The 7,500-nt window shown below is 46.1% G+C and overlaps 1 protein-coding gene across 1 annotated transcript in view; it reads left to right on the top strand.

Moving 5' to 3' along the window:
• mast2 (microtubule associated serine/threonine kinase 2) overlaps nucleotides 1–7,500 on the top strand; it is a gene marked incomplete at its 3' end in the record, with an annotated part of 242,782 nt that overhangs the window by 164,039 nt on the left and 71,243 nt on the right.

Here is a 7,500-nt window from a genome sequence, read left to right as displayed (position 1 = left end):
CACACAGTGAGGACAAACCTCTCGCTCTGGGGTAACACAATGCGAGATTTCTCCACGTAATTCCCTCGTCTAACTAGAGATAAACCGCGCAATGAAATCCGTTTTTAATTTGCGTTTTGGGGGAGCGCAGGAGGCAGCGCAGAGCTCTTCTCCTCCTCACACTGTTCCCATGCGAATCCCCCCGAGCAGCACACACACACAGACAGAGCCAGTCGCTCTGCTCTGCTGACTTGATTTCCATAAAAGTTGGCGTTGCTTGTACACAGTGATGATATTATATTAGCCGATATGTTTAGAGAAGCTTTGTCACGTTGTCACGTCGTAGTATAGCGTTATATTTTACATGTGCGCTAAACTGCGACCATATTTGTTTGCGGAAATATCAGACTGCTCTCTCTGCTGCTCTCAGAGCAGTGAGCACAGAGAGCCCAGCTGCTGCTGGCCTGCTGCGCGCGCCCGCGGAGCTTGGGGCTCGTCCATGTAACAGTACGACTCTCGCCTGCCTGGGCTGGAGACAGTTCTTGCAACTCGGACTGATAATATAAACATCATCATTCGAGCTTATCCAGGTAAGATATCAATAAAGTAATGACACATTCAGCGGGAAACTAACTATAATTAAGACATGTGCCAACTTTGACGACGTTTGGTTCAGTATTTTAAGAGCAAACTTCAATAAGAATAGGCTTGGAGTTCTGAGGAGCTGAAAGGGTACAGGGGGGGTAAGGGAGTAACTATCTTGAAATCCCATAGTCTTTGGGAACACCGTGACGTAACGACGTGTCAAATATCCCATTCATTTGAGAAAAAAAAAAAAAGCAGTCTTTGACCCTAAGAGGGCGCTTATGCCAGATATGCTGCTGAAAAATGATACAAATGGTAAAATGGCAACAGTTTGGTGTCAAATGTGGAAATTCTGACCAGAATTCTTCACACATCACCCCCAAAGTCATATATATTGGTTAAAAGCTGAAAAAAAGTGTTTTGGAGGTAAGTTCTCCTTTAAGGTTGAGAATTGAACATTGCACAATATTTATTAGAAATACCAAAAAGTGGTACTTAGAGTGGGATCTCATGTATTCTACTCTCAGTTGGCACACACACAACAAAAACATTGATCCACAGCAAATCCAGTTTGCTGAAATGGACATGTTACCCTCATCCTCACTTAGCTAGCCCACTAGCATCCTCACTTAGCTAGCCCACTCCTCACTTAGCTAGCCCACTAGCATCCTCACTTAGCTAGCCCACTCCTCACTTAGCTAGCCCACTCCTCACTTAGCTAGCCCACTAGCATCCTCACTTAGCTAGCCCACTAGCATCCTCACTTCCTCACTTAGCTAGCCCACTAGCATCCTCACTTAGCTAGCCCACTAGCATCCTCACTTAGCTAGCCCACTAGCATCCTCACTTAGCTAGCCCACTAGCATCCTCACTTAGCTAGCCCACTAGCATCCTCACTTAGCTAGCCCACTAGCATCCTCACTTAGCTAGCCCACTCCTCACTTAGCTAGCCCACTAGCATCCTCACTTAGCTAGCCCACTCCTCACTTAGCTAGCCCACTAGCATCCTCACTTAGCTAGCCCACTAGCATCCTCACTTAGCTAGCCCACTAGCATCCTCACTTAGCTAGCCCACTAGCATCCTCACTTAGCTAGCCCACTAGCATCCTCACTTAGCTAGCCCACTAGCATCCTCACTTAGCTAGCCCACTAGCATCCTCACTTAGCTAGCCCACTAGCATCCTCACTTAGCTAGCCCACTCCTCACTTAGCTAGCCCACTAGCATCCTCACTTAGCTAGCCCACTAGCATCCTCACTTAGCTAGCCCACTAGCATCCTCACTTAGCTAGCCCACTAGCATCCTCACTTAGCTAGCCCACTAGCATCCTCACTTAGCTAGCCCACTAGCATCCTCACTTAGCTAGCCCACTAGCTGTGAGTGCTTTAGTGTACTAAAATATAACTGATGGTGAAATGGTACTTGTGAAATCTGAATGCCTCTTGAGGCTGGATTGGAAATGTGTTCTGAGCTGTATCTCTGTCCTATATCTCTGTCTGCAGACAGTCTCTCTTTCTCTGTCTGTCTCTGTCTCTCTCTCTCTCTCTGTCTGTCTCTGTCTCTCTGTCTGCAGACAGTCTCTCTCTCTCTGTCTGTCTCTGTCTCTCTCTCTCTGTATCTCTGTCTGCAGACAGTCTCTCTCTCTCTGTCTGTCTCTCTCTCTCTGTCTGTATCTCTGTCTGCAGACAGTCTCTCTCTCTCTGTCTGTCTCTCTCTCTCTCTCTGTATCTCTGTCTGCAGACAGTCTCTCTCTCTCTGTCTGTCTCTGTGTCTCTCTCTCTGTATCTCTGTCTGCAGACAGTCTCTCTCTCTCTGTCTGTCTCTGTGTCTCTCTCTCTGTATCTCTGTCTGCAGACAGTCTCTCTCTCTCTGTCTGTCTCTCTCGCTCTGTCTGTATCTCTGTCTGCAGACAGTCTCTCTCTCTCTGTCTGTCTCTGTCTGTCTCTCTCTCTGTCTGTGTGTGTGTCTCTCTCTCTCTCTCTCTCTCTCTCTCTCTCTGACATGCACGCCTGCTTGTCTGGCTGCATCACTCCGTCCTCCTGACTAATCTGTTCTGTTCCTCTGCCACAGATAAGTCAGATTGACATTGTACTGTAACACGTGTGCGGGTTTTCCATAAGCACCGGCCGCCGGCTAATTAGCCGCTCATTAAACAGTTTCCAGCCGACTACTTTTTGAGTGTCAATTAAAATCAGTTAAAATGTGTGGAAGCCAGCAGCAGCAGCAGCAGCAGCCAGTCCTCAGCTCAGCTCACAGAGCCCCCTCCTTTGTGTGTAACGTTACGTCATCACAGTCAGACACGTGTGGCCATGTTTTGCTTTGTGCGACGCTTGGACGCTTGGTAACTATAATGTCAAGTCCACTGGATCGCCCTCATTTTTACGGACGCAACGAGGTACAGTAAGCCACGGTTTGAAATACATTTGATTGACAAAACAGTCGTTATATAACGTGCACGTTTGTGATTAATAGCGCTAATTACTAGTAACGTTACATTAAATGAACTTGACTAAAGTTATCATCATACCTGTCATGCTTCATCTCATCTGGCTTGTGTGTCAGTCAGCTGTACAGACAGCACTGTCTAACTTCTATCTGTGTGGACATGTTGCTGGCTGCAGTTGTTTGTATGTGCAATATACCGCGAAATGCATTGTTATCATCAACTGTTATTGCTAACAATTGTAACGTTAGCACACGTGGCATGGTTAATTAGTTGGCAGAAAAGACAGCTAAGACAGCTTTTGCAAATTATTCCACTAACATCTTATAACTGTCTGTCTAACATTACCGGAGTTGGAGTGTATCTCTTAACACATTGACTGCCAGCCTTTTTTCAATGTTGTAGGTAGGTTCTGCCAGGTTTTTTTTTGAGGATTCTAGGCTCATTTTGCGAGAGCCGAGGATTCTTTTCTGTTAGGACTTCGTGAACACCAATCATCTAAAAAGAACTAATAGAATGTGTGCTTTCTCTGTCTAAAAGAGTTAGTTTGTAGAGTTAGTAGTTATGTAAGCATTAGCAATTGAATACAGCATGGTTTCAGCGTCAGAAAAAATATTCAGAGATAAACGGCTTTTTGTGAAATTCGATAGTCAGTCACTTTAACCATTCATTTTTGGCATCAGTAAGACCTAAACAATAGTTTTGAACAGTAATTTCCTCCATAACAGCAGGAAACTCCCCTCTGCTCAACTCCTCCCTCCGTGGGCGTTCTTCTTGGCTGCAGCGCCGTGTCACAAGCACTTTCCTACCTGTGCAAATGCACTTTCTCATACTCTCGACCTCTCAAATAAATTTCTGAATAGAAATTAAATTACTCTAAATTAGAGCGAAAAAGAAACAAAAAAGAATGGGTTGAAAATCCCATTCTAAAAGCCTTTTATGGCTGTTTCCAATTTGGTGCTATTTTGCAAGGCAAAATGGCCTGCTGCACCACAAGCTTGTCACCAGTCTCACTGCCCCGCTGCGGCTGTGCCTGGCTGTGCCTGTCTGCGTGGCCGCTCCCCGAGGAAGCCCGGCTGGACTCGCCCGCCTCCCGGAGCCCTGGCCGAGAGCTCCGATGAAGCCCCTGCGACTCTGGTCATATTTACGCTGCGTGCCTCAAAGTGTGCTCCATCATGCAAGTTTGCAATCCCGCACCGCCAGCAATCAGCGCGAAAACGAAAGCGCCTCCGCCAATCCATTTTCATGAGAATGGAAATGGATCACACTGCTTTTTGCTTGCCTTCCTACTTCCTTGTCGCCACTTAGTGGGTCGGTGGAATGGGTTGTACATGTTGTACACGTCCAATACTTATATAAGAGATGTAAAAGGGTTAGATGCACATCCCACCGTCAAAAAAAAAAATCGATGCCAACGACGAGTTAACACATTGAGTGCCAGCCATTTTTTCATCCTGTAGGTAAGTTGTGCCAGGGTTTTTTTTGAGGATTCTGGCTCATTTTACAAGAGCCGAGGATTATTTTCTGTTAAGAATTCATGAACACCAATCATCTAAAAATAACTAATAGAATGTGTGCTTTCTCTGTCTAAAAGAGTTAGTTTGCAGAGTTAGTAGTTATGTAGATATTAGCCGTTGAGTACAGCATGGTTTCAGCGTCTGGAAATTTATTCAGAGATAAATGGCTTTTTGTGAAATTCGATAGAAAAGTCACTTTAACCATTCATTTTTGGCATCAGTAAGACCGTCAGACATTCTAAACAATAGTTTTGAACAGTAATTTCCTCCATAACAACAGGAAACACCCCTCTCATTCAAACTCCTCCCTCCGTGTGTCTTCTCCTCCTTCCTCCTGGCTCTACAGCGGGCGTGTCAGAAGCGCGTTGCTGCTGCCTGCCTGCCTGCCTGCGTGCCTGCCTGCCTGCTTGCCTGCGTGCGGACGCTCCTTGTGCGAGTCAAGATGGGCCGGGGAATGCGTGGGCGATGGGCAGATGTTGATTCTGGCCTTTCTGAGGTGTTTCAAAGTGTGTTTCACCTATAATCTATTTTGCAAATCGCTCTCCGCTCTCTGTGTGCTGCTGCCTGCGCGCGGCCGCTCTCGGGCAAGACAAGTCTGGGATGGATTACTGTAAAATCGCCTCGCCATTTCCTTGAATGGCTTGCTCCCGCGGCAGTTTTTTCTTTGATTTCGCTCGTCTGGGGGAGCACTGTCAACACTTAGTGGGTCGGTAAAATAGATTATACACATTCTCTTGCTCCAATAGTGATCTCGAAGATGTAAAAGTTGTTGATTGATGTCCCACCGTCAAAAAAAAAAAATGTTTATGTAAGACGAGATATCTCGGCTCTGGCACTCAAGCGTTGGATTATGTAAGACGAGATATCTCGGCTCTGGCACTCAAGCGTTGGATTATGTAAGACGAGATATCTCGGCTCTGGCACTCAAGCGTTGGATTATGTAAGACGAGATAGCTCGGCTCTGGCACTCAAGCGTTGGATTATGTAAGACGAGATAGCTCGGCTATGGCACTTAACGTGTTAACACGTCGCTGGCAGTCAACAGCTGGATTCTGAAAACGTGTAAACACGTCGTTGGCAGTGAACGTGTTAAGCTGAGTTCACACCGACCTATTAAAGTTTTTCGCTGGCATCGAGTTTACATACAAAGTCTATGCAAACGAGCGATTGAGCGTATATTCGCCCGGGAGAAAAATCGCTGGGCGTCCGAGCAGCAGAGACAGAGCGATAGGGAGAAAATACGCTCGTCGCCCCAGATGAAATATCCCAACTCGAGCGAAAATACGCTGGCATCAGTCGCTCGCTGTTCAACGCTGATTGGCTGCCGTGTGAGAGCGAGTCAAGGATCACACTGGCTTGGAACAAACCGCTGGTTTATTGTGTGGCAACAAACCGCATTGACAGGCTGACAGCTGACATGAAGTGAAGTCTGTACTACCGGTATAGAGCTCGCATTAGGAGCACGCTGATAGGCTTTAGCTTGTAAACAACTATGGTGGCTCGTAGTGGACAAACATCATGACATTGCGTAACGTTATAGCCCCCAGATGTCCGTCAATTATTGTGCCTGTTGACGAGCGATTTAAACAGAGCGACAGAGCGATTCCAAAGGGTTGAAACGAGCGACAGAGAGAAAAATAAATATCTCGGTGTGAACACAGCTTTAGTCTGAGGACGTCCAGTCCCACTGATGATGACTGTAGTCTCATCTCATAAGGTGCGTTCTGCATCACATCATACAGAGCTGTATGGTGTGAGTTTGAGTAACGTTAGCCGCTCGTTAACAGCGTGTGTTAACAGCTGATGGTGGCTGCGTGCTGAAACGTGTCCATTGTCTGTTATCGATAGCTGAGCCATTTAATTGTTCATTCCATTGCTCTGCTGGTTGCTCTCCTTTCAGTCTAGATAGCCTGCTAACAGGCTTTATAACAATTATTGTCTGTGGTTTAATAGCGCTAATTAAAAAGGAAAATCACTTTGAACCATTTGGAAATGCATTCAGAATGATCTTTGCATTGGATTATAGTCTATAATTGACCATATGAAAATGTAAAGGAAAGAAAATAGGCTACCCCTCATATGAATGACAGCATGTAGTAGGATAAGGAGGACTGCTGCTTCCTCCCTCTCACTAACATTATAACAACTTGATTCTTTTATCTACAGAGAAGCCAAGTTCAAGTTGTTTAGGAAACCTGCTCAGTTTATATAAAATGATAAAACAAGAGAAAAAAGTAAAGTAACAATAATGACATCCATTTTACAGTATTCTAATTAGGCTATTATAATTTTTTTTATAGATAGCTAGATAGACGCTACGCTAATACACTACGTTACTGCATGCTGCAGATCTCTCTCTGGGTCTGGGACACTTTCCCTCAGCCGGCTGGTTATGGGAGGGAACTTGGCCAGTGATTGGCCAGTGGTGGATTCAGTCCTCTCCAATCAGTAAAGACTTTGCGATCAGACGACACGGGAGGCGCAGCCCATTTTTCGAACCGCTCTCTCATCGGTGCTACGACCTGTCACTCATTCAATTTCAACCCGCCTTCAAAAACCAGCAGTGGCTGTGAAGTGGCACAGACTCACTTATGTAGTATGCAGAGTGCAGCGATTCAACCTCATATTTGAGTCTGGGGAGAGACTTAGTTCATCCCCTGAAAGAAATGTGAACATGTAGGCATTCTGACATTCACTTCGTTTTGCTCTCAAAGTGCACCAGATTGCTGCATTTTACTTTAAAAATGTACATTTCCTCCCCTTCTCCCTCTCCCTCTCTCTCCCTCCCTCTCTCCCTCTCCCTCTCTCTCTCCCTGCCTCTCCCTCTCTCTCCCTCTCTCTCTCTCTCCCTCCCTCTCTCCCTCTCCCTCTCTCTCTCCCTGCCTCTCCCTCTCTCTCCCTCTCTCTCTCTCCCTCCCTCTCTCCCTCTCCCTCTCTCTCTCCCTGCCTCTCTCTCCCTCTCTCTCATCAGCAGAGT

The sequence above is a fragment of the Poromitra crassiceps genome, assembly GCF_964638095.1.
Source record: "Poromitra crassiceps genome assembly, chromosome: 12".
In the NCBI taxonomy this organism is placed as follows: domain Eukaryota; kingdom Metazoa; phylum Chordata; class Actinopteri; order Beryciformes; family Melamphaidae; genus Poromitra; species Poromitra crassiceps.
Note: the sequence above shows the minus strand (reverse complement) of the source record. Positions and strands in the feature narration are given on the sequence as shown.